The following is a 26,697-nucleotide window of genomic DNA, read 5'->3' on the forward strand; positions in this document are numbered from 1 at the left end:
GTAGACAGGTCAAAAGGTCGACGTGAGTTTTTTTTTACTTTTTTTGGTGTCGTTTTATTCATAAAGTGACGGGGAACCCCAATTAGTGCATCGTGTCCCCTCGCATGGCTTGCTTCGCTCGCCATGCTTCAGGCAAGGTGCCACACTGCGCTCGGCATAGGTTACCGTTCCCAATTGTAGTCCACGTGGATCGTAAAGTATGAAAAAGTTCAAAAATTGAAAAAATGTTTGAAAAACTTGTGTCGACCTTTTGAACTGTCGACTTAGTACATGTCGACCTAATGGCCATGTCGACCTAGTGACCCTGTCGACCAAATGAATGTCAACCAATAGTGGTCGGCCTAATGACTGTCGACCTAATGACCGTACCCCCCCCCCATTTCCTGAGAATCAAAGTTATGGTCTCATCCTCAGAGAGTCCCGGAGAGTCAGAAAACACGAAACAGTGCACAAACACAGATTACAAAATGCACAGTATAATATAACAAATTGCAATCTGAGACTGACTGTGAATAAGGCCCTCTCTCCGCGCAGCTCTCCCAGCGCAGGAGAGAGTGTCACCGGTGCAACCAGCGATCCAGTCACCTCGGCACATGAATGCTTGTTGTCATCTACAGAATAAAGACGCATCTTCATTGTGTTCTATAATCATTAACAGACTGGGCTTTCGTCTCTTTTTAATGAAACACTGTTCATTTAATTGACTGTGGAATCCTCTCAGAGAGGTTCTTAGCTTTAGGTGTTACTAATACTTAATTAGTAGCGAGGATCAGAATACAGCATTTTGCAAGCACTGCCACATCTAAGAAATCTAATTACTGGCTGCGTTAAATGTTAGAAGGTCACACTCCTTACGCCGCATCCAGCTCTTAAGAAGAAAGAAAGCAGATACCGTCTGAGAACGCTGGTGCAATAAAGCATCTTTTTCTCATATCAAATTAACGGTCTTGGAGGGTAATTCAGACCTGATCGTAGCAGCAAATTTGTTAGCAGTTGGGCAAAACCATGGTGGTCATTCCGAGTTGTTTGCTCGCTAGCTGTTTTTAGCAGCCGTGCAAACGTTATGCCGCCGCTCTCTGGGAGTGTATCTTAGCAGAAGTGCGAACGAAAGGATCGCAGAGCGACCACAAAAACAAAAGTGCAGTTTCAGAGTAGCTCCAGACCTACTCAGCGCTTGCGATCACTTCAGACTGTTCAGTTTCGGATTTGACATCACAAACACGCCCTGCGTTCACCCAGCCACACCTGCGTTTTTTCTGGCACGCCTGCGTTTTTTAGTACACTCCCTGAAAACGGTCAGTTGACACCCAGAAACGCCCTCTTCCTGTCAATCACTCTGCGGCCACCAGTGCGACTGAAAAGCTTTGCTAGACCTTGTGTAAAACTAAATCGGCTATTGTGAAAGTACGTCGCGCGTGCGCACTGCGCTGCATACACATGCACAGAAATGCCGTTTTTTTGCCTCATCGCTGCGCAGCAAACATTTTTATCTAGCGATCAACTCGGAATGACCCCCCACGTGCACTGCAGGTGGGGCAGATAAAAGATGTGTAGAGAGAGTTAGATTTGGGTGAGTTATATTGTTTCTGTGCAGGGTAAATACTGGCTGCTTCATTTTTACACCGCAATTTAGATTTTAGTTTGAACACACCCCACCCAAATCTAACGCTCTCTGCACATGTTACATTTGCCCCACCTGCAGTGCACATGGGCCCTCATTATGAGTTGATCACACGCTGCCACTTTTTGCAGCCTGTGCGATCAACTAGACGCCACCTATGGGTGAGTGTATTTTTGCATAGCAAGGCAGCCCTGCTATGCCAAAAAAGTTTTGTGCAGAACATGACCAGGGTAAGAGTTACTTAACCTGTGCGATCACTTCAGTGTTGCTGGTCCCGGAATTGACATCAGACATCCGCCCTCCAAACGCCTTGACACACCAGCGTTCAGATCTCCACACCCCGAAAATGGTGAATTGATGCCCGGATCCGCCTTCCTTCTGTCAATCTTCTTGCGGTCACCGCTACAATCTCTTTCCTCGTTGGAGGCGTCGCTGTCCGGTAAAGGCCGTCGCCGGGAAAAGATGCGTCTGCGCAATGCGGCCGCCACACATGCACAGTTCCGACCCAATCGCACGGCTGTGAAGAAGCGCAGCGTGCGATCGGGTCAGAATGACCCCCATGGTTTTGCCCAACTGCTAACAAATTTGCTGCTGCGATCAACTCTGAATTACCCCCTTGGAACCAAGAAGTCCAAACAGATTTACTAAATGCAGGACATACATGCGGATACAAGGCAAACAAACACTGCCGTCTGCTCAAGAACCAGCCAGACTAATTACAATCATTTCTGACTAAAGTTTGACCTCTTAAATATCATCAATGTATCTACACTAATTATTAGGGAGAAGAGATTCAAGTACTTCTGCTTGTTTAACTAGTAATTTAGTGACCATTGCTCTGTTCTCCTGTGTACAGTATTTATACCAGGCCTCCTTTATAAGGCTTCTTTGTGAGTAACCTGCAGGGAGATTGGACCGCAGATTAAGTAGGCTTATATTGAAAAAAATTTCATCTGACTTAATGCACCCTTAAATACAGGGTATTCGACATAGAAAATTAAAACTCACTAGAAATATTGGATTTGCCATAACATACAGATTACAGCACAGCTATTGCTGAGCAATACGGAAGATTCTTGTAAAGGTTTACAGCTTATAAACATGAAGGTGGAGCAATATTAATTAGTCCACTTGGTGCACAGTGGCACTTGGCCGGCGGCCAGTCGTGTGGATTGCTTAAATGCAGATGTGCAGCATTACTGCTGACAATGCATGAAGGCAGGCAGCGCCAACGCAGCGATATCATCTGTTCATGTTCTCCGTACGCAACATAGCACAGTGCGCACTGATTTTTAGTGACGCCTGACAAATTCAGTATTGATAGTATTATTATTCCATTGGTAGTATACTGTGCCGTAATCCGTCCAAAGTATAACCATGTCCCTTTCAGATGCTGGCACATGCTCTGTCCTGGGGATATTGGGCAGTATATGGTAGAACCGCACATGAAACTGCGTTTCACTGCGTAACACGCTTTTGGATGCCGAGCAATAAACTCTAATAAAAATAAAGTGAACGAATTTTCAAACATGAATACAATTTAAATTATTTTAAAGAATTGTTAATTAAACTGAATGTTGTAAGTATGCTGTAAGTACTCAGATTTACCCGAATCTCCTTATTGGCTATCGGACGTCACATATTTTGGTTAGCCAATAAGAACAATCCAGAATATAAGAAATGGCGATAATTCTGGTGTACAGAACCAAGTAAATCCGAACCCGCTCATCTCTAGTTGTAAGTAGGGATGTGCGGTTTGGTTCTCCAGAAATCCAAATACACCTGAATTTTGTTAATCTAAACAAACCAAAGCCAGGAGGACGGGTACAGATCTACCTGTGGTTCGGAATTTGGATATTAAATGAGAACTTTTGGTTTTGGATTGCAAAAATTACATGATTTTAGCTGTAAATTTTTGTATAATTTTTGTCAATCTCATATATTAGCCCAGATCTGTGACTCTGTGACTCATTTCCTAACACTGGGCAGAGTCACGATCTGGGTCAGGGCGGGATGTACTAACTTCTACCACTGCGGTATCTGGTTTATCGCATCCTGTGTGGTCTCTTCGTTAATAGGATCGCCGCTCGCTGCCCGTAGTTTTCTCCTCACTGCGCTTCAGCCTCATCACCCTCACGGCCACTCAGTCCTGAACTTTCCATAGCAGTTGATCAGCGTTGCGCTCCCCCTGTCAGTCACTTGTCTCTGCTGTGTGACATAACCAGTGTGCGCATGCATGACTGACAGGGGGAGCGCAGCGCTGATCAACCGCTATGGAGAGTTCAGGACTGAGTGGCCACAGCGGTGATAAGGCGGAAGCGCAGTGAGGAGAAAACTACGGGGAGCGGGCGGTGATCCTATTAACGAGGAGAACACACAGCATGCGATAAGCCAGATAACGGAGTGGGAGAAGTTAGTACATCCCACCCCCTGAGTCATAGAGTTACAGATCTGCCCAAATATATAGGAGAGGTGGCTGGATGCAGGCTATGATCCTTTTACTTTCTGGGGAGTAGTTGATGCTCCTAAGACGCAGAGGTCGCGCTCCCTGCCTGACCAAACGCCGCTGTGTCTATTTCCACTCTGAACCAAACACCTGCCCTTCCAGCATCCCCCACACGCTGCACCCCTGCACCTCCCCACACCTCCCCCACCCACGGCACCCCCGCACTTTCCTCCACCCACATCCGCCCCTCCCCCACACCCTGCACCCCCGCACCTCCCCACACGCGGCACCCCAGCACCTGCACCTCCCCTTCCCGCGGCACCCCCACACCTTCCCCCACCCGCAGCAACACGCAACCACCCCTCCCACACCTGTGGTACCCCCGCAGCCGCCCCTCCCCCATCCGCAGAACTTCCGCGCCCATCATTCCACCACCAACCCCACCCCCACGCTTGCCCCTCCCCCACCCAAGGCACCCCCGCGCTCACCCCTCAATCCCCCCCCTGCGGCACTGGACCCCCATCCACAGCACCAATGCACCCGCCCCTCTCACACCCGTGGTGCCTCCAGACCCGTTAACCAAACCGCGGCACCCCTGCATCCACCACTCCACCACCCGCAGCGCCTATGAACCTCATCCCCCATCCTCGGCACCCCTGCACCTGCCACTCCCCCACCCGCGTCAACCCTGCTCCTCCCCCACCTGCTGCGCCTCCCGACCCCCTACCCCACTCGCAGCACCCCTGCACCCGCAGGAATAGTAACCTGTGCCGTGCGCAGTAGTAGCGGAGCGAGGCACCTTGCCCGAAGCATGGCGAGTGAAGGGAAAACGGTGCACTAATTGGGGTTCATGTCAACCTTTTTGCATGTCGACCTTTTCCGCATTGACCTCATGACCATGTCGACCTATTTTAGGTGTCGACCTACTCACTGTCGACAAATAGTGGTCGATCTAATGCCTGTCGACCTAGTTAGGGTCAGCCCAATGAACCACACCCGTGTGAATGCCACTTAGTAGCCACAAAAGTGTCAGAGCTCTCAGGACAGCAGCTGTTTGGAGCAGCCGGAGCAATGCTGGATCTCTGGTACTTTGTGATCCACCACTGCAACTTATAACACGTTACATACCTACATAACGGAGAGCCATCGGTGCTAGGGGATGAATAAGCCCCAAGCAAAGCTCTGTGATTTCCCATCTGTGATCACTCCTGCAACCAAGCCCGGAACCGCACAACCTGGAGCAAGTGAGAGGTGCACATGATGTAATGCTGGTATAACATCCCTCTAATGCAGCGCTTCCCAAATGTTTTTGAATCACGACGCCCTGGGGTATCAGAATTTTTTTGACGGCACCCCTAGGCCAAAAATTTCTTATTGAGAAATTTAGAAATAAATATTATATTAAGTGAATTGTGTTTATATGTCATCCTCAGGTTCAATAATGTGGTGAGGGACAAGATTGGCTTCTGTTTGTCCGGATAGTTTATGACTGACAGCGACCAGCACTGGTTTTGCCTATTACATTGGGGGTCATTCCGAGTTGATCTCTCGCTAGCAGTTTTTAGCAGCCATGCAAACGCTATGCCGCCTCCCTCTGGGAGTGTATTTTAGCTTAGCAGAAGTGCGAACGAAAGGATCGCAGAGCAGCTACAAAGTTTTTTTGCGCAGTTTTAGAGTAGTTCAATACCTACTCAGCGCTTGCGATCACTGCAGACTGTTCAGTTCCTGTTTTGACGTCACAAACATGCCCTGCATTCGCCCAGCCACGCCTGCGTTTTTCCTGGCACGCCTGCGTTTTTCCTGGCACGCCTGTGTTTTTTAGAACACTCCCTGAGAACGGTCAGTTGACACCCAGAAACACCCACTTCATGTCAATCACTCTGCGGCCAGCAGTGCGACTGAAAAGCTTCGCTAGACCTTGTGTGAAACTACATAGTTTGTTGTAATAGTACGTCACGCGTGCGCATTGCGCTGCATACGCATTTTTTTGCCTCATCGCTGCACAGCAAATGAATGCAGCTAGCAATCAACTCGGAATGACCACCATTGACCATAAATAATTTCAATTAGTCCTGGACCACCATTCCAAGGCACCCCTGCAAGGGTCCCGAGGCACCCCAGGGAGCCTAGGCACACAGTTTGAGAACCACTAATCTAATGATATCTGAATTAAACAGTATCCAAGCATATAGCTTCTGTATTTCTGCAGATTGATACTTTGTGGTAATGTAGCTGGCTTTCCACCTGTAGTGGAATTACAAGACCCAACATGCCCAGCTAACCTTTTGGATGACAAGACATGCTGGCTCTTGTAGTTCCACAACAGCTGTAGAGTCAGCATCATGCATAAGGAGGGAGACAAGGGAGAGACTATTGTAAGTGGGAAGATATAGAACAGAGAGAAATATTAAACAATTATGACATAGTGATTATGATGTCAGCTCCAATCTGCAAAGACAGATTTATGCTGATGAAACATGTTCAGGGTGACATAACAGGCTGCGGGAGCTGTTATTTGTTAACATGATTGGTCTGCAGTAAGCCTCGGAGCTCGGATAAGGCTTGTAACCTTGGGAAGAGCTGAACTGATAGCTTTGTGTTCATGTATAAAGCATATGAAAGTGGAACATTTAACCAGATTTTTTTCCAATGGAGACGGCAAATTGCATGCATTTATATTGTGTGATGCATAATTAAGGCACAGCACACAAACATGTCATCTTTGTGAGGATACAGCCCTGCGTTCTCTATCTCTTTCAAGATGCCGTGTATTACGGTGCAGCAATAAAATATGCGTATTTGTTATATAGAATGAAAGCAATACTGCAGAAAAATATGTATTATAAGTTATAATGAATAATGTACTCTGCAAAGTGGAAGAATATTAGAGTCACCTTGATGTATTTGGACTGTATAAAAGCAAATGGCCTGAAACCGCTCTGCTTAATAATGTCATGGAAGTGGCAGAACTATAGCCTTATACTCAGAGCCGGCCTTAGCTATAGGCAGGATAGGCATTTGCCTAGGGCATCCAAGCATGTCTAGGGGCATCCAAGCTTGTCCCTGCAGTATCTTATGCTGGGAGGGACAGTCTGCAAACTAACTGTTACTTTCCAAATGTATTCAATCAGTACTTTTATACACTGCTGTTTACATTTGTCAAACAGAATGCACACTGTCCCTTAAAGTTTGTTAAACTCCCTCCGATAAGCTTGAATGCCCCTGACTTGTGAGACCCCAGACAGACAGCAGAAGCCCAGTAACTGCAATTCCTGGACCTGTGACATTTTCACTGACTATATAAGGTTATTACTGGATGACTCCTTATGATACCACATGTGTATTTGGAAGACTGCTCCACATAAATCTGACATCACCTATACTGCTTGTGCACATGGGGCAGGGGGACCCTGCCATCCTGTGCGTGTCCCTTATCCTTGTGCAAACCCCAGGTGTCTGCAGGGACATACCATGGGCAGTGTTCTCCTCACACTTTATTTCCTAGTCAGTCCATGCCGTAAAATTCCCCTGCCAGGATGGCATACCCTGTGAGGTCACATTAGCGGGTGCGAGCGCAAGCACCCACCCACCCATCTTGCCATCTCCATCTCACAAAACGCAGTCACAGATCCAGGGAGCTGCATGGACGCACACACTGACTGCAAGCACGCCTGCAAGCAAAAGTAAGTCTTATAAAAAAAAGCTACTAGCATTACTAATGTGGGGCATTATGTGTATTATGGGCATTACTAATGTGGGGCATATGTGTAAGGTGCATTACTGTGTGGAATTATGTGTATTATGGGCATTACTAATGTGGGGCATATGTGTAAGGTGCATTACTGTGTGGAATTATGTGTATTATGGGCATTACTAATGTGGGGCATATGTGTAAGGTGCATTACTGTGTGGCATTATGTGTATTATGGGCATTACTAATGCGGGGCATATGTGTAAGGTGCATTACTGTGTGGAATTATGTGTATTATGGGCATTACTAATGTGGGGCATATGTGTAAGGTGCATTACTGTGTGGAATTATGTGTATTATGGGCATTACTAATGTGGGGCATATGTGTGAGGTGCATTACTGTGTGGCATTATGTGTATTATGGGCATTACTAATGTGGGGCATATGTGTAAGGTGCATTACTGTGTGGCATTATGTGTATTATGGGCATTACTAATGTGGGGCATATGTGTAAGGTGCATTACTGTGTGGTATTATGTGTATTATGGGCATTACTAATGTAGGGCATATGTGTAAGGTGCATTACTGTGTGGCATTATGTGTATTATGGGCATTACTAATGTGGGGCATATGTGTAAGGTGCATTACTGTGTGGCATTATGTGTATTATGGGCATTACTAATGTGGGGCATATGTGTAAGGTGCATTACTGTGTGGAATTATGTGTGTTATGGGCATTACTAATGTGGGGCATATGTGTAAGGTGCATTACTGTGTGGCATTATGTGTATTATGAGCATTACTAATGTGGGGAATATGTGTAAGGTGCATTACTGTGTGGAATTATGTGTATTATGGGCATTACTAATGTAGGGCATATGTGTAAGGTGTATTACTGTGTGGCATTATGTGTATTATGGGCATTACTAATGTAGGGCATATGTGTAAGGTGTATTACTGTGTGGAATTATGTGTATTATGGGCATTACTAATGTAGGGCATATGTGTAAGGTGTATTACTGTGTGGCATTATGTGTATTATGGGCATTACTAATGTAGGGCATATGTGTAAGGTGCATTACTGTGTGGAATTATGTGTATTATGGGCATTACTAATGTAGGGCATATGTGTAAGGTGTATTACTGTGTGGCATTATGTGTATTATGGGCATTACTAATGTGGGGCATATGTGTAAGGTGCATTACTGTGTGGCATTATGTGTATTATGGGCATTACTAATGTGGGGCATATGTGTAAGGTGCATTACTGTGTGGAATTATGTGTGTTATGGGCATTACTAATGTGGGGCATATGTGTAAGGTGCATTACTGTGTGGAATTATGTGTAATATGAGCATTACTAATGTAGGGCATATGTGTAAGGTGCATTACTGTGTGGTATTATGTGTATTATGGGCATTACTAATGTAGGGCATATGTGTAAGGTGCATTACTGTGTGGCATTATGTGTATTATGAGCATTACTAATGTGGGGCATATGTGTAAGGTGCATTACTGTGTGGCATTATGTGTATTATGGGCATTACTAATGTGGGGCATATGTGTAAGGTGCATTACTGTGTGGAATTATGTGTATTATGGGCATTACTAATGTGGGGCATATGTGTAAGGTGCATTACTGTGTGGAATTATGTGTATTATGGGCATTACTAATGTGAAGCATATGTGTATGGTGCATTACTGTGTGGAATTATGTGTGTTATGGGCATTACTAATGTAGGGCATATGTGTAAGGTACATTACTGTGTGGCATTATGTGTATTATGGGCATTACTAATGTGGGGCATATGTGTAAGGTACATTACTGTGTGGCATTATGTGTATTATGGGCATTACTAATGTGGGGCATATGTGTAAGGTACATTACTGTGTGGCATTATGTGTATTATGGGCATTACTAATGTGGGGCATATGTGTAAGGTGCATTACTGTGTGGAATTATGTGTATTATGGGCATTACTAATGTGGGGCATATGTGTAAGGTGCATTACTGTGTGGAATTATGTGTGTTATGGGCATTACTAATGTGGGGCATATGTGTAAGGTGCATTACTGTGAGGCATTATGTGTATTATGGGCATTACTGTGTGCCATTATGCAGGGGTGAACTGGCCCACAGGGGAAACCCCCGGTGGGCCCCACTGCCCAAGTGTTGCTGGGTCAGGTGCAGAACTAGCGGCGGTGCTAGGGGGCACCAGACAAAATTTTGCCTAGGGCATCAAATTGGCTAGGGCCGGCTCTGCTTATACTCCACAGTCAGGAGTGCATTATCCCATATATAATAGGACTCAAGGAGAGATGCATCAAAGCTTGGAGAGATAAAGTACCGACCAATCAGCTCCTGTCACCTTACAGACTGTGTTTGAAAAATGACAGTAAGGAGCTGATTGGTTGGTAAATATCCCTCTCCAAGCTTACCGCAATGCCTAAAATTTTCTATGTGTGTGCAAGTTAATAACTCAACTGAATGTACTGTACTGAGCGCCTAATTCAGTAAGGATTGCAAATTCAGCTAAGTAGCAGAATTAGCAATCCTTGTGACCGCATGCGGGGGGGCGCACATCGCAGGGCAAGGCCGCACAGCATGCTGCCCCCCCCCCCCCCCCTTGACCAAGTAGAAATTGCAATCGCACCACGATTTCTGCTTGATCGCAAAAAATTGGGTAGCCTCCTGCCGGTGCAGCCTGGCTGAGCCTGCAGGAAGCCCGCTACCATTCTCTGATCGCAGCGGCTGAGTGTGACGTCAATCAGCTGCCCTGATCACGCTTCTACCCCCCCCCTCCGCACCACCATGCCCCTGTTTTGAAGACACGCAACTGCAACGCTCCATTTCCGCCTAAGAAACAGAACGTTGCTGCCCCCCCGCCTTATTGGCAGGCAAAGTCGTTCGCATTTTCTACGGGCCCTGCGCATGCGCCCTTATCCTTTTAGTATTTTTTGCGGTCAACCGGAATCAGGCCCTGAGTGTGTAATTAGGAGAGAATATGGGGGGTGGTAATGCATTTCCTAGTCAAACACTGAGTCCAGAGCATTTCATTCACCAACAACTGTACACACACTCCATATCCAAACAGTATATGCAGTGTCGGATTGGGGCATGAAGGGCCCACCGGGGGAATACAGTGATAGGGACCCATACTTAGGGGTGTGGTCAGCCTACAAAGGGGGTGTGGCCAGCCTCCACAGAGGCTTGAAATACACAATAGTCTAGTGCAGTGTAATGCAACATATCTACCATGTATAATACAAGTGCACAGTCTGGAACCTGATCCTTAGAGAGGAAGGAGTGGGCACTCAGGCCATACCTCCCAACTGTCCCGATTTTCGCAGGACAGGCCCGTTTTTTGGGGACTGTCCCGCTGTCCCACCCGCGGGCCGCAGTGTCCCGCGGTGGGGGGGGGCAGTTGGGAGGCTCTGTCTTTCGCTGCCCTGCTTAGCAGAGCAGCGGTGAATAGACGCTGTGCGCATGCGCACAGCGTCTATTCATTGGAGACAGAGGGAGAGGGGGCATGCCAGCAGCTCACAGAGCGCTGGGCATGCCCCTTCAGTGCCGAAAACGGGGGCGTGGCTCGCGATCGCAGGTCCTCCCGCGAAGCCACGCCCCCTTTCCTTAGGCCACGTCGTGTCCCTCTTTACAGAAGGGAAAAGTTGGGAGGTATGTCAGGCATTGGGGCCCACCGGTGGTTTCCCTGGTACCCCTGTGGGCCAGTCCGACCCTGAGTATATCCCCCTATTTTCTCTCCTAATTACACATTCTACACAGTACATTCAGTTGAGTTCGTAACAAACACAAAGAACATACTGTATCCTGTTGTTGTCCCCCCATCCCTGCACCCTTACCCTGAGCTATGCTATATAATAAACCATTTCCATTTACCTATGATGGCATCATTAGCTGACTCTGATGCATTTAATCAGTATCTTTGCTCCCAGTCATCTAAAAATGTTCCCAAGGTCAACAAATGTAAATTGTTTCTCTTATCTATTTCTCCTGCTCACCTGTTCCCCAATCACATATTTTGCAGCATCAAGAAAGACAATTAGAGGCCAAGACAAAGTCTCTTCCTAGAGAATCCCACTGCAGCTATGAAGAACGCGGGAGGTGTGTGATATGAGTCACTTTCAGGCTGAAATGATCCCCCACATTGACTGACAACCCGCAGGGAGAATAGATTGCCCTGCAGGCACAGTCTGAATCACCCACCGAACATCTCTAACCTTCATTTAGACTAACCATCTAGAAACATTTGTGTAAACATGAAGGCGAGATCAGCAAATAAGTGTCTGTTGTACCTTCTTGTGTTACATTGTTGTGCAAACAGACACAGCAGGTGACTGTTGTGCTATAGATAATACTATAGATTGTCAGTTCTTGTGTACAAGCAATTTACATCTCTTGAAAGTAAATCTATATAACAGAGGAGAGGGAGAGGCATGAAGTGAGTAGAGTTTATAATACAGTAGTGATCTATTAATATCCACATCATTATGCAGCACGTACTGTATCTGCAATATACTGTAGTGTAAAGGCATTATTGAATCTGCACATTCACAGTTTCACACCAAGTTCATTCAATGTCTACAGAAGAGATATTGAAGAAATTATTGGAAAAGCAACAACTTCCATTGTCTTTGATTTACTGTATTTTTCAGGTCAATTTGTGCAAGAAACATCAGCGCAGATTGCAGTGGGCTCACAGGATTAGGATAAAATGATTTGCACAATTCTCTCTATAAATAAACAGCTTTAAAAAAAAGTGCTACTGTGTGGGCGTAAACCCCAATATTTATTACAATCTAAAAATGACAGCAAAGTATAAGCAAATTTAAATCTGACGTGTAGAAATTAAGATTATCTGAGAGCTGTCTAAGCAGGAGGCTATGTATGAGTTCTCAATTCTTTGTGATTGTCTGCTATTCTTTACTGATTGCCAGTGGTGCCCTGAAGGGAGGGGTACTCTAGTTTTTACCTGGGCCCGGGCCTGTTGGAGGGGCACAGAGGGGGCTCAGGTCCCATTGCCCCCCCTCGCCCTTCCCCGTTGCAGGGAGAGAGAGAAGTGACTGACGATGCAGCAGCCTATCTCCCAAGCCCAGCATACGCTGCTCAGTGCTGTGCGCTGAGCTGGACAGAGAAATTTCATAATGACAATAAATGTATCGTATCATTTTCATTTTTTTTATAGGAGGAGGTCTGGCCACACCTCCCCCATTGGCCATGTTCCCTCCTTGTACCAGAGCTCGGCAGACCTGTTGGCGGCCATGCTGGTTGCTAGGTAGATTCGCTTTCATTAGAGTGTTTTTATTGGTTTATGTGAACCTATAGGAACAGTTGGGGATGTTTCCCTTTATGTAGCACTATTTAAGCTTGACTTGAATTTAGATCTGCCTCTTTTTGTGGGAATGTCCCTCCCTCCTGCCCAAATTCTTGCTGTTTATGTTTAATTTACCTATTATTAGATTAGCCTGCAATTATTATTTAGGAGAAACGGAGGTATAAACCCTATTAATCTGTGACCAGCAGGTCACTACATAGCTGCTGCAATGGCTGCTGTTCCAGGAAAGGTGGCGGAGCAATTCCTGGATGGGCAGAAAGCAGGGAAGTATTCAACTTCACACAGGACCTGCTATCTGACATCACATTACTCTGAGGACAGAAAGAGAAGGATGGACTGTTGGAGCCCTTGCTTTTGGATAGCATTGCAAGAAAGGTAGTGTAAGTATAAATGAATTCCTACTAAACAAATCTATAAAGCCTCTGATGAAGTTGACATAGCGATGAAACGCATTACGCTGCTCCTATGATAATAGTGCTAACGCCAGTGAAGTTTTACACCTCTGTTTCACGCTCTCTGGTTTCCCAGCTGTCATGAAACTTTTTGAATTTACAATTTTGCTTGGGGTATCTGTCTGGAATTTCTGCATGAAGCTGCACCTCCACAGGAGCGATATTGGAAAACCTATGCACCATTCTCAGTGGAGTTTCTGCACACAACTAAATGGGTATAATTGGGAATTATACAAGAAGGGTAAAAGTGCTAGAAGCAGCCCCCTACCTCTCTCTCCAAGACTCACGACTGATCCCCTTCTGCTCGGGACACCGCGTTGCGCTCAGTAGAGCGACATCGGGGTGACCCAGGGCGTAGAGGGGTACAGCCTGTCCGGAGTCCTCACTACCTTAGCACCAGCCCTATCCTGACCCCATATCGCCAGCGGCAATTCAGGGGTACCACTTATTTTCTTTTTTCTTTTCCCACCGGCATTAAAAGACATTCAGTTACTCCACTACCAGCTCTGGACATTTTTTTGCACTTATTAAAGAATTCACTCAGAGGTGGGACGCCATCTTTCTGAAGTGAGCAGCATTACAGATATTCCTACCTGTATATAACGAGGAACTCCATCACTGCCATTGACAGCAGAGGAATCTCCCTACAACCCACTACCCCCTCCCCCCCCCCCCTTGACTTGCTTCAAAGCATTAATTATTGCTATTTATTTACAGAATAAAAACACAGTTTTTGCTTCAATATCGTTTATTGCATATTGTCATTACCATTACCATATCTCTCATTTGTCAAGGGCATCAATGTATTTTTAATTAGGAATCAGGCCACTATATATTTCTTTTCAAGACACAATCCATGCCAGGCGCACCTGTGAAAACCCATTAATAATTGGGAATTAATCAGCTGTGGTACTTCAGCTGCCATGCAGAGGCCGGGACTCTGCGTTAGGCTTTCCTATAATAAGCCTGCCCACAGACTCTCATTGGCTAGTTCACAGAAGTCTGGCGGCGGGCTTAGGAGAGGGAAGCCGAATGCCGAGTACCGGGCTCTGCAAGGCGTCTGTGGCATACAGAGACACCACTGATTCCAGACACACACCAGCACATATGTTACATACACCTACACATGTTTGTTTATATGTGCTTAGCCCCCCCCCCCCTCCCCCCCCACCTGCACAAGGTAGTTGCTGCTGCAGCCTCCACCGGTATTTAATGTATAGATTCATTGTTATATCAATCACATATTCTGGTCCTACATAACACTGCCAACAGGAGATCTCCGCATTATTTCTACTCTTAAAGTCAATTTGTGCAAATGAAATGCTGAGTGGTGCACTTGAAATACAGGACTGTCTGTTAAAATATTTTCCCATAATGTATCATTTACATATTTCAATGAGTTCAGTGAAATACAATTTTACTAAACCAAGCACATAGGGTTACATTTACTGAAGTTTCTAAAAATGAAAGTGTGGTGATGTTGCCCCTAGCAACCAATCAGAGTCTGTCTATCAGTTCTCTTTTGCATCCTAGAAAATGACAGACAGAATCTGATTGGTTGGTATAGACAACATCACCACTTTTCATTTTTAGAACCTTTAGTGAATTTACCCCATAGCCTACTGCCCCCGAGAATGTCTAGGTGACTTCTGAATTTTGAGAAGTTGTCTGGAGAGTAAGACGCTCATGGGATCTGAATTACGTTTCTTGCAAAGTAGGCGGGTCCTTGCTGTCTAATGAGGCCCCCCCTTTCTTCCTGAACAAGACGGGGGCCACGACTTGCAACAAATCATTACGCCCTCTGCACTTGCTGGATCTATGAGGGAAGCACCAATCTCACCGCAATTTGTCCATATATCCTGTTAAAGATTTACCCAGTCAGATGCAACTTGTAAAAATAGTTGCATAATCTGTAAATACATTTTTGGAAAGTCACAACAGCCCTTGTGGGGCCTCTGTAATGTGCTCTCAAGATGTAACCCAGATGCTACAACATCACACTTTTTTATGGAGAGGGATCCTTCAGATCCACATGAGCATTAATACTGATTGGTCCGAATGCAGATTTACAGTGATGGTGTAAACAATTACTTTATTATTTACATTTCACAGTGACTGGCTCCTATAACAGCTTGTGTTCCTGCAGGTGCCTTATAATACATTGCCCTATTGCTTATTTTTTTATAAATTCTGCAATACCTGGTGATAAATTATTTTTATCGTGGTCTATATGCACCCGATGATAAATCAGTCCCCTTGAGAGCTGCATCTACATGTGGGAAAAAACTTTTTTTGTGTCTCTCAGAATTGTTTAGTTCACAATTGTGACACTGGTGAGAACAGGATTCTTGGTCAGATTAATGATATCTTTGCCGGGACTCAATGTCCTCTGCACAGAGTTTAAAAGTTAAGACTCTTATATTTTATAATATGATATTCTGGCGCTGTATCGTAACCTCTTATATTTTCAAGCCCAACAATAAAATTGATCAATGCTGCAATCCCATGAAAATAAATATGTTGTCTTTTTTTAACGTGAATCACTTGTTCTTGTTTCCTCCTGATGATAAAAAAATTGTCCACTGACATTGCACTTAAGCTCCTTTAGAAAGTGACACTGATTAAGGTTCTCCCACATCCACAGGACAGTGCGCAGATATGATCTGATAAAGGTCCAATATATTTGCTGCTGGAGTGTGAGATTTGTGCCACTCCTCTAATTAACAGTGCCTGGTTGGTGTTTCTGTCTCTCTGTGAGATAAAGGGGAGTCCATTGACCCCTCAGATCAGAGGAAATGCAAAGCTAGAAATTTCCCATGGGTAAACCAGGATTAGTAAATTGTAAAGTCCTTAATTTGACTATAGAAATCCTCCTTAACCACTTAACCGACAATTTCCCCCCAAAAAAAACGCTCAGAAATTGTCAGGTTTTTTTTATGAGTGAATTAGGTGAAGAACATGAATTTAACCTTATCTAAAATGATTTAAGTTAAAAAAAAGAAAAAAAGACATTTTTGATTTAAAAAAAAAAAATCTGTCCCCCCCAAATATCGGAACATCGGTTGGCAACATCAGTACATCGATTTCTTTATGGATACTCTAACAAATCGAGACAACATCAAACTGATTTATTTCTTCAACATACACCGTCACCTAATGATTAGCTACATTGTGTTTCTGATGAAGAGGGTAGCAACCCATAAAACGCGTCATATAACAATGGCGATTCCAAATTACTGTGAAACAGTCACAGTATTGCTGGAACAGACTTTCTTTTAATTATGATCTTGGACATTTCCTCTTCAGTTAAACACTTTACATTTTACTTCTCCCAGTTTATCTGTGCTCATGATAAATTTCCACCTTTGTCTGTTAGTTGCTGTTATATCACTTCACCTGCCCCCATGAATGAAGTAATTAATCCATATAGTTTATTTCTGAAGAGCAAGTCTGCCCAGATGTCAGTCGTTATCTGTTTGTTTTTTGTTTTGTTGGAGCTGGTGTCCTGACAAAGAAGGATTATTTCAAAACGCGTTGGTGGGCAAGTTTTGGAAGCCCTCCTCTGACTCCTCTTTTTCTCTGACGTCCTAGTGGATGCTGGGAACTCTGTAAGGACCATAGGGAATAGACGGGCTCCGCAGGAGACTGGGCACTCTAAAAGAAAGATTAGGTACTATCTGGTGTGCACTGGCTCCTCCCTCTATGCCCCTCCTCCAGACCTCAGTTAGAATCTGTGCCCGGCCAGAGCTGGGTGCTCCTAGTGGGTTCTCCTGAGCTTGCTAGAAAAGAAAGTATTTGTTAGGTTTTTTATTTTCAGTGAGATCTGCTGGCAACAGACTCACTGCTACGTGGGACTGAGGGGAGAGAAGCAAACCTACCTGCGTGCAGCTAGCTTGTGCTTCTTAGGCTACTGGACACCATTAGCTCCAGAGGGTTCGAACACAGGGCCTGACCTCGATCGTCCGTTCCCGGAGCCGCGCCGCCGTCCCCCTTGCAGAGCCAGAAGACAGAAGAAGCGATGAAATCGGCGGCAGAAGACTCCTGTCTTCATTAAGGTAGCGCACAGCACCGCAGCTGTGCGCCATTGCTCCCACAGCACACCACACACTCCGGTCACTAGGGTGCAGGGTGCTGGGGGGCGCCCTGGGCAGCAATTTTAATAACTTTTGGCAAAAGAATACACATAATTCAGTCAGTTAACTGTATATGTGTAAAAAACCCCGCCATTAAGTTACAGAAAATGCGGGACAGAAGCCCGCCGCTGAGGGGGCGGGGCCTTCTTCCTCAGCACACCAGCGCCATTTTCCCTTCACAGCTCCGCTGGAAGCACGCTCCCCAGGCTCTCCCCTGCAGTATTCAGGTACAAGACGGGTTAAAAAGAGAGGGGGGGCACATAAATTTAGGCGCAAATCGATACAGACAAGCAGCTATTGGGAAAATCACTTATTAGCAGTGTAAATCCCTGTGTTATATAGTGCTGTGGTGTGTGCTGGCATACTCTCTCTCTGTCTCCCCAAAGGACTTTGTGGGGTCCTGTCCTCAGTCTGAGCATTCCCTGTGTGTGTGCGGTGTGTCGGTACGGCTGTGTCGACATGTTTGATGAGGAGGGTTACGTGGAGGCGGAGCAGAGGCAGATAAGTGTGGTGTCGCCCCCGACGGGGCCGACACCTGATTGGATGGATATGTGGAAGGTCTTAACCGACAGTGTCAACTCCTTACATAAAAGGTTCGATGACGCAGCAGCCTTGGGACAGCCGGGGTCTCAGCCCGCGCCTGCCCAGGCGACTCAGAAGCTGTCAGGGGCTCATTAACGCCCGCTAGCTCTGATGGTAGACACAGATGTCGACACGGAGTCTGACTCCAGTGTAGATGAGGATGAGACAAATGTACAGTCTACAAAAGCCATCCGATGCATGATTACTGCAATGAAAGATGTATTGCACATTTCTGATATTAACCCGGTTACCACCAAAAGGGGTATTATGTTTGGGGAGAAAAAGCAGCCAGTGACTTTTCCCCCATCTGATGAATTAAATGATTTGTGTGAAGAAGCGTGGAGTTCCCCTGATAAGAAACTAGTGATTTCTAAGAGGTTACTGATGGCGTACCCTTTCCCGCCAACGGATAGGTTACGTTGGGAAACATCCCCTAGGGTGGACAAGGCGCTAACACGCTTATCTAAAAGGGTGGCACTGCCGTCTTAGGATACGGCCGCCCTAAAGGATCCTGCGGATAGAAAGCAGGAAGCTATCCTGAAGTCTGTGTATACACACTCTGGTACTCTACTGAGACCTGCTATTGCTTCAGCCTGGATGTGTAGTGCTGCAGCAGCATGGACTGATACCCTGTCAGACAACATTGATTCTCTCGACAGGGATACTGTTTTGCTAACCATCGAACATATAAAAGACGTCGTCTTATATATGCGGGATGCCCAGAGGAACATTTGCCTGCTGGCATCTAGAATTAATGCAATGTCCATTTCTGCCAGGAGAATATTATGGACTCGGCAGTGGACAGGTGATGCTGATTCTAAAAAACACATGGAGGTTTTGCCTTATAAGGGTGAGGAATTGTTTGGGGACGGTCTCTCGGACCTCGTATCCACAGCAACTGCTGGGAAGTCGACTTTTTTACCTCAGGTTCCCTCACAGCCTAAGAAAGCACCGTATTATCAAATGCAGTCCATTCGGCCTCAGAAAGGCAAGCGGGTCAGAGGAGCATCCTTTCTGGCCAGAGGCAAGGGTAGAGGAAAGAAACTGCACCAGGCAGCCAGTTCCCAGGAACAAAAATCCTCCCCTGCTTACACTAAGTCCACCGCATGACGTTGGGGCTCCACAGGCGGAGCCAGGTGCGGTGAGGGCGCGTCTCCGAAACTTCAGCAACCAGTGGGTTCGCTCACAAGTGGATCTCTGGGCTGTACAAATTGTATCTCAGGGATACAAGCTGGAGTTCGAGGCGACTCCCCCTCGCCGTTACCTCAAATCAGCCTTGCCAGCTGCTCCCAGGGAAAGGGAGGTAGTACTGGCGGCAATTCACAAGCTGTACCTCCAGCAGGTGATAATCAAGGTCCCTCTCCTTCAATAGGGCAGGGGTTACTATTCCACAATGTTTGTGGTACCGAAACTGGACGGTTCGGTGAGACCCATTCTGAATTTAAAATCCTTGAACACTTATATAAAGAAGTTCAAGTTCAAAATGGAATCGCTCAGGGTGGTTATTGCAAGCCTGGAAGAGGGGGATTTTATGGTGTCGCTGGACATCAAGGATGCTTACTTGCATGTCCCCATTTACCCACCTCACCAGGAATACCTCAGGTTTGTGGTACAGGACTGTCATTACCAATTCCAGACGTTGCCGTTTGGTCTCTCCACGGTACCGAGAATATTTACCAAGGTAATGGCCGAAATGATGATACTCCTTCGGAAGAAGGGAGTTATAATTATCCCGTACTTGGATGATCTCCTCATAAAGGCGAGGTCCAGAGAGCAGTTGTTGGTCAGAGTAGCACTCTCTCAGGAAGTGTTGCAACAGCACTGCTGGATTCTGAATATCCCAAAGTCGCAGCTGATTCCTGCGACGCGTCTGCTTTTCCTGGGCATGATTCTGGACACATAACAGAAGCAGGTGTTTCTCCCGGTGGAGAAGGCCCAGGAATTGTCATCTCTGGTCAGGGACCTCCTGAAACCAAAACAGGTGTCGGTGCATCACTGCTCGCGAGTCCTGGGAAAGGTGGTGGCTTCTTACGAAGCAATTCCCTTCGGCAGGTTCCATGCAAGGATCTTTCAGTGGGATCTGTTGGACAAATTTTCCGGATCGCATCTTCAGATGCATCGGTTGATCACCCTGTCCCCAAGGGCCAGGGTGTCTCTGCTGTGGTGGCTGCAGAATGCTCATCTTCTCGAGGGCCGCAGGTTCGGCATACAGGACTGGGTCCTGGTGACCACGGATGCAAGCCTCCGAGGATGGGGGGCAGTCACTCAGGGAAGAAACTTCCAAGGACAGTGGTCAAGTCTGGAGACTTCACTACACATAAATATACTGGAACTAAGGGCCATTTACAATGCCCTGAGTCAAGCAGAGCCCCTGCTTCAAAACCACACAGTACTGATTCAGTCAGACAACATCACGGCGGTCGCCCATGTAAACCGCCAGGGTGGCACGAGAAGCAGGATGGCAATGGCAGAAGCCACAAGGATTCTTCGATGGGCGGAGAATCACGTGCTAGCACTGTCAGCAGTGTTCATTCCGGGAGTGGACAACTGGGAAGCAGACTTCCTCAGCAGGCACGACCTCCACCCGGGAGAGTGGGGACTTCATCAAGAAGTCTTCACACAGATTGTAAATCGCTGGGAACTGCCACAGGTGGACATGATGGCGTCCCACCTCAACAAAAAGCTAAAAAAATATTGCGCCAGGTCAAGGGACCCTCAGGCGATAGCTGTGGACGCTCTAGTGACACCGTGGGTGTACCAGTCGGTTTATGTGTTAACTCCTCTTCCTCTCATACCCAAGGTACTGAGGATAGTAAGAAAGAGAGGAATAAGAACAATACTCATCGTTCCGGATTGGCCAAGAAGAACTTGGTACCCAGAACTACAAGAAATGATCTCAGAGGACCCATGGCCTCTGCCTCTCAGACAGGACCTGTTACAGCAGGGGCCCTGTCTGTTCCAAGACTTACCGCGGCTGCGTTTGACGGCATGGCGGTTGAACGCCGGATCCTAACGGAAAAGGGCATTCCAGATGAAGTGATTCCTACGCTGATAAAAGCTAGGAAGGATGTGACAGTAAAGCATTATCACCGCATATGGCGGAAATATGTCGCTTGGTGTGAGGCCAGGAAGGCCCCAACAGAGGAATTCCAGCTGGGTCGATTTCTGCACTTCCTACAGTCAGGGGTGTCTATGGGCCTAAAATTGGGGTCCATAAAGGTCCAGATTTCGGCCCTATCTATTTTCTTTCAAAAAGAACTGGCTTCACTGCCTGAAGTTCAGACGTTTGTTAAGGGAGTGCTGCATATTCAGCCCCCTTTTGTGCCTCCAGTGGCACCTTGGGATCTTAACGTTGTGTTGGATTTCCTGAAATCACACTGGTTTGAGCCACTTAAGACCAGAGAGCTAAAGTATCTCACGTGGAAGGTGGTCATGCTGTTGGCCTTAGCTTCGGCTAGGCGTGTGTCAGAATTGGCGGCTTTGTCATGTAAAAGCACATATCTGATCTTCCATATGGACAGGGTAGAATTGAGGACTCGTCCCCAATTTCTCCCAAAGGTGGTATCATCGTTTCATTTGAACCAACCTATTGTGGTGCCTGCGGCTACTCGGGACTTGGAGAATTCCAAGTTGCTGGATGTAGTCCGGGCTTTGAAAATGTATGTTTCCAGAACGGCTGGAGTCAGGTAAACTGACTCACTATTTATCCTGCATGCACCCAACAAGCTGGGTGCTCCTGCTTCAAAGCAAACTATTGCTCGCTGGATCTGTTGCACGATTCAGCTGGCACATTCTGCGGCTGGACTGCTGCATCCTAAATCAGTAAAAGCCCATTCCACAAGGAAGGTTGGCTCTTCTTGGGCGGCTGCCCTAGGGGTCTCGGCTTTACAGCTTTGCCGAGCTGCTACTTGGTTGGGTTCAAACACATTTCCTAAATTCTACAAGTTTGATACCCTGGCTGAGGAGGACCTAGAGTTTGCTCATTCGGTGCTGCAGAGTCATCCGCACTCTCCCGCCCGTTTGGGAGCTTTGGTATAATCCCCATGGTCCTTACGGAGTTCCCATCATCCACTAGGACGTCAGAGAAAATAAGAATTTACTCACCGGTAATTCTATTTCTCGTAGTCCGTAGTGGATGCTGGGCGCCTGTCCCAAGTGCGGACTCTCTGCAAAACATGTATATAGTTATTGCTTCACTAAAGGGTTATTGTTATGAGCCATCCGTAAAAGGAGGCTCAGTTGTTGTTCATACTGTTAACTGGGTATGGTTATCACAAGTTGTACAGTGTGATTGGTGTGGCTGGTGAGTCTTACCGTGGATTCCAAATCCTTTCCTTGTTATGTCAGCTCTTCCGGGCACAGTTTTCCTAACTGAGGTCAGGAGGAGGGGCATAGAGGGAGGAGCCAGTGCACACCAGATAGTACCTAATCTTTCTTTTAGAGTGCCCAGTCTCCTGCGGAGCCCGTCTATTCCCCATGGTCCTTACGGAGTTCCCAGCATCCACTACGGACTACGAGAAGTAGAATTACCTGTGAGTAAATTCTTATTTATGCTACCATCAGGATCCATTTACCTGGATTTCTAAAGGATTTGTGTTTGACATGCTCTACTCAGCATGATATTGGTATGAATGTGGGCCACTCTTGTATGAGGTTTTTTTATTCATACATTTGTGATATATACACCAGATAAGCTTTTATATAGTAAGAGTCTGTATTTGCTTTTATAATAAACACAGAAGAGATAATGCACTTCCCAGTATCTTCTCTTTGAGCTGCAACTCCTACTTTATAACATCAGAGGGGACATATAGGAAGATAAAAAGAAACAATTTTATACCTACTTACTTTCTTCTACACATGAGTGCATTGGGCGTCATCATGAATAGTTTCAAACTCCCAGCCATACAATATTACACTGCATTTATTGGAGAAAATATAAAATTTCCAGCTCCCGATATTGATGTAAGATGAGATATTACCCTAACTCAGAAGGAAAGGACAGTGGGCTGCGTTAATGAACGTACTAAGCTGCTCAGTAAGAAAAATGGCAATTACAATGTACATTTGTGAGGCTGCACCCCTGGGCGGTGAGTGCCTGGCTGATAGCCGTGAAAGTGTTAAAAAAAGATCAAAATAAATATTGTCTATTGTTGTGGAACTACAGGTCCCAGCAAGCCTCCACCCCACATGCTGCTACTTGGAGAACCACAAGTACCAGCATGCGGGGCATTAAAGGGCCCACTGGTACCTGTAGTTCCACAACAAAATAAATATTCAAAAAACCACAGGACACACCCACCGTGAAAGTAAAAATGTATTTAAACATATATGCACACTTACACACTCACACATACTTACCTAGTGTCCCACGGAGCCCCTCGGTCCCTTGTCAAGTATAGTCCACGGTTATATGTAAAAATACATTTTATACTCACCTAATCCTGTGTAGATTGGTCCTCTTCGGTCCATGTAGGCATCCACAGGGTTAAAAAAAAATTAAATGAAAAAACCCGAACCACAGAACTAAAGGGCATCCATGTTTACACATGGATCAACTTTCCCCGAATGCCGAGACCGCTCGTGACTTCTATTAGTTGGGGACCTGACAGTCAATCAGGGAGCGCCACGTCATAGCGCTCTCCTGATTGGCTATGCACTCCCGGCCTGTCAATCAGATGGAGTGCATAGGCTATAATGGACGATCACAATATTCCATTATGTCTATGGTGGGAACTTTGCGGTCTGCAGTAGACCATGAGGTTAATTGAGGTCACCCACAAGAGTGACCTTAATTAACCTCATGGTCTACCGCAGACTGCAAAGTTCCCACCATAGACATAATGGAGGAGCGCTCTCCACCATTATAGCCTATACGCTCCACCTGATTGACAGGCAGGGAGCACATAGCCAATCAGGAGAGCGCTATGACATGGCGCTCCCTGATTGGCTGCTGGGTCCCCAACTGACAGAAGTTATGAGGGGTCCCGGCATTCGTGAAAAAGGGATCCATGTGTAAACATGGATCCCCTTTAGTTCCATGGTTCATTTTTTTTTTTTAACCCTGTGGATGCCTACATGGATTGAAGAGGACCGATCTACAGTACACAGGATTAGGTAAGTATAAACTTTTTTTTACAGGTACCCGTGGACTGTAAATTGACAAGGGGACCGAGGGGCTCCATGGGACACTAGGTAAGTATGTGTGAGTGTGCAAGTGTGCATGTATGTTTAAATAAACTTTTACTTTCACGGTGGGTGTGTCCATTGTTTTTTTGAATATTTATTTTGTTGTGGAACTACAGGTACCAGCGGCCCTTTTAATGCCATGTATACTGGTACTTGTGGTTCTCTAAGTACCAGCATGCGGGGGAGGCTTGCTGGGACCTGTAGTTCCACAACAATAGACAATATCTATTTCTTTTTTTTACACTTTTATGGCTATCAGCCCGCCATCCACAGTCCACGGATGGCGGGGACAGCCTCGGGCTTCATCCCTGGCCCTTGGGTGTCTGGAGGAGGGGACCCCCTTATTTTAGTAGTTCCCACCCCCAGGGAATCCCGGCCAGGGGTGACTAGTTGTGAGGTTGTGAGGTTGTGAGGCTGCGGATGCAGGGACCTGTAGAAAAATGTCCCTGGCTGCGGCATTACCTCCCTGGCTAGTGGAGCTCGGTGCTGGTATTAAAAATATGGGGAACCCATACTTCTTAGTGGTCAACCTAGACAGTGTCTAGGTTGACAACTATTGGTCGACAGTAAATAGGTCGACAGGGATTCTTGGTCGACAGGTTCTCTAGGTCGACATGGTCTAGGTTGACAGGTCAAAAGGTCAACATTAGTTTTTTTATCCTTTTTGGTGTAGTTTTCGCCGTACAGTGACTGGGAACCCCAATTAGTGCACCAAGTCCCCTCACAGCTCCAGCAAGGTGCCTCGCTTCGCTACCACTGCGCTTGGCACAGGTTACCGTTCCCAATCATAGTCCACGTGGATCGTAAAGTATGAAAAAGTTAAAAAAAAGAAAAAAAAATTGAAAAACTCATGTCGACCTAGAACATGTCAACCTAGAGACCCTGTCGAACTAGTTACTGTTGACCAATAGTGGTCGACCTAGACACTGTTGACCTAAGTCTTGTCTACCTAGAGACCGGATACCATTCTTATTACACTGCTGTGCTATCTCAGAATCTATCTATCTATCTATCTATCTATCTATCTATCTATCTATCTATCTATCTATCTTTAAAATAACTTATGGGTCCACAACTCATGAAATAATATATATTTTATGACCTTATCCTGGCTATTTACAGCTTATATGCAGACTGGTTGGGACAAAGATGCAAAAGTCATGTAACCATTGATACAAGTTCTTTATTGCTACATTGTTTGAGTCTTAGGAAACTATTTCATTCTGCTGACTGCAAGACTCAAGAATAATTTACAATATGTGGATTTACTTTTTCAATATTGGTCTGTATATATATATATATATATATATATATATATATATATAAAAAAACAATAATTGTTGAGGAGTGCTCTGAATTTATAGTTTCTACCAATATGGATGTGAACTGTGGACACTCTATTAACACCTTATATATCACACCAAAAGATCATAAAAACTTTGTTTATTTCATAAAATGTATATAAAATGCTTTTTCAATAAAATTCTTTGTTCAATCTCAATTCAAGTATTAATTTGTATAGACTGTATACTCCTTCACTTTTGTTGATACAAAATTAGTACAATAAAATATTATGTTTCACCCAACGTGTTTCGTCTGTAACGACTTCCTCAGGGGTGTTAATTATTAGACTAATGAGAGTTCACAGTAGTATCAGGAATGTTTCTCATTCTCGGATGGGGACACCATAGAAAATATTTATACTGAAAATAGAGAATTCTCTCATTTGGATTAATCAGTAGTATTTAGCATAATTTCTTTCTCATTAGCAATCTAATAACTCAAATTGACCTCAATAATCTTCCACGGGTTCCCACAGATTTTCAGCAGCAGTTAGTCTCATCTGTATAGTCTGGGATCCGATAGCAGAATATATATATTTTATTTTTATTTATTTTTTAAATAAATATGTTAGCACAATATGGTCTTTTGAATACCTTATATCATTTCTACAGGGACAGTGGTGCAGTTATTTGTTGGCTTTATACCAGAGCCCCCTCACACAGCAGCATAAACAAGAGGGTGATGGAGAAATGTGTGAGTAGAGCTGAAATGTAAGTAAGGAGAATGTATTAAATCTTGTAACCATAAACTCATGCCCTACAGCAGCCAGAAATGCATCAGCACAGAGCAGAGGTCACATCAGAACACTGTGCGATAATAAATAATAACATGGGCCATCCAGCAGGGTTTGCACAAGCGCAGAGAACTCAATGACTTAATTACACC

General features: G+C 45.6%; 1 long non-coding RNA gene across 1 annotated transcript in view; it reads left to right on the forward strand.

Moving 5' to 3' along the window:
- The window catches only part of LOC134970298 (uncharacterized), a 266,541-nt gene extending 254,024 nt beyond the window's left edge, over nt 1-12,517 (forward strand). The window contains exon 5 of the long non-coding RNA XR_010189763.1: nt 11,805-12,517. This is a non-coding gene — a long non-coding RNA (uncharacterized LOC134970298). The remainder of the gene's footprint in view (nt 1-11,804) is intronic.
- The last annotated feature ends 14,180 nt before the right edge of the window (nt 12,518-26,697 follow it).

Source organism: Pseudophryne corroboree, chromosome 11, assembly GCF_028390025.1.
Source record: "Pseudophryne corroboree isolate aPseCor3 chromosome 11, aPseCor3.hap2, whole genome shotgun sequence".
Taxonomy (NCBI): Eukaryota; Metazoa; Chordata; class Amphibia; order Anura; family Myobatrachidae; genus Pseudophryne; species Pseudophryne corroboree.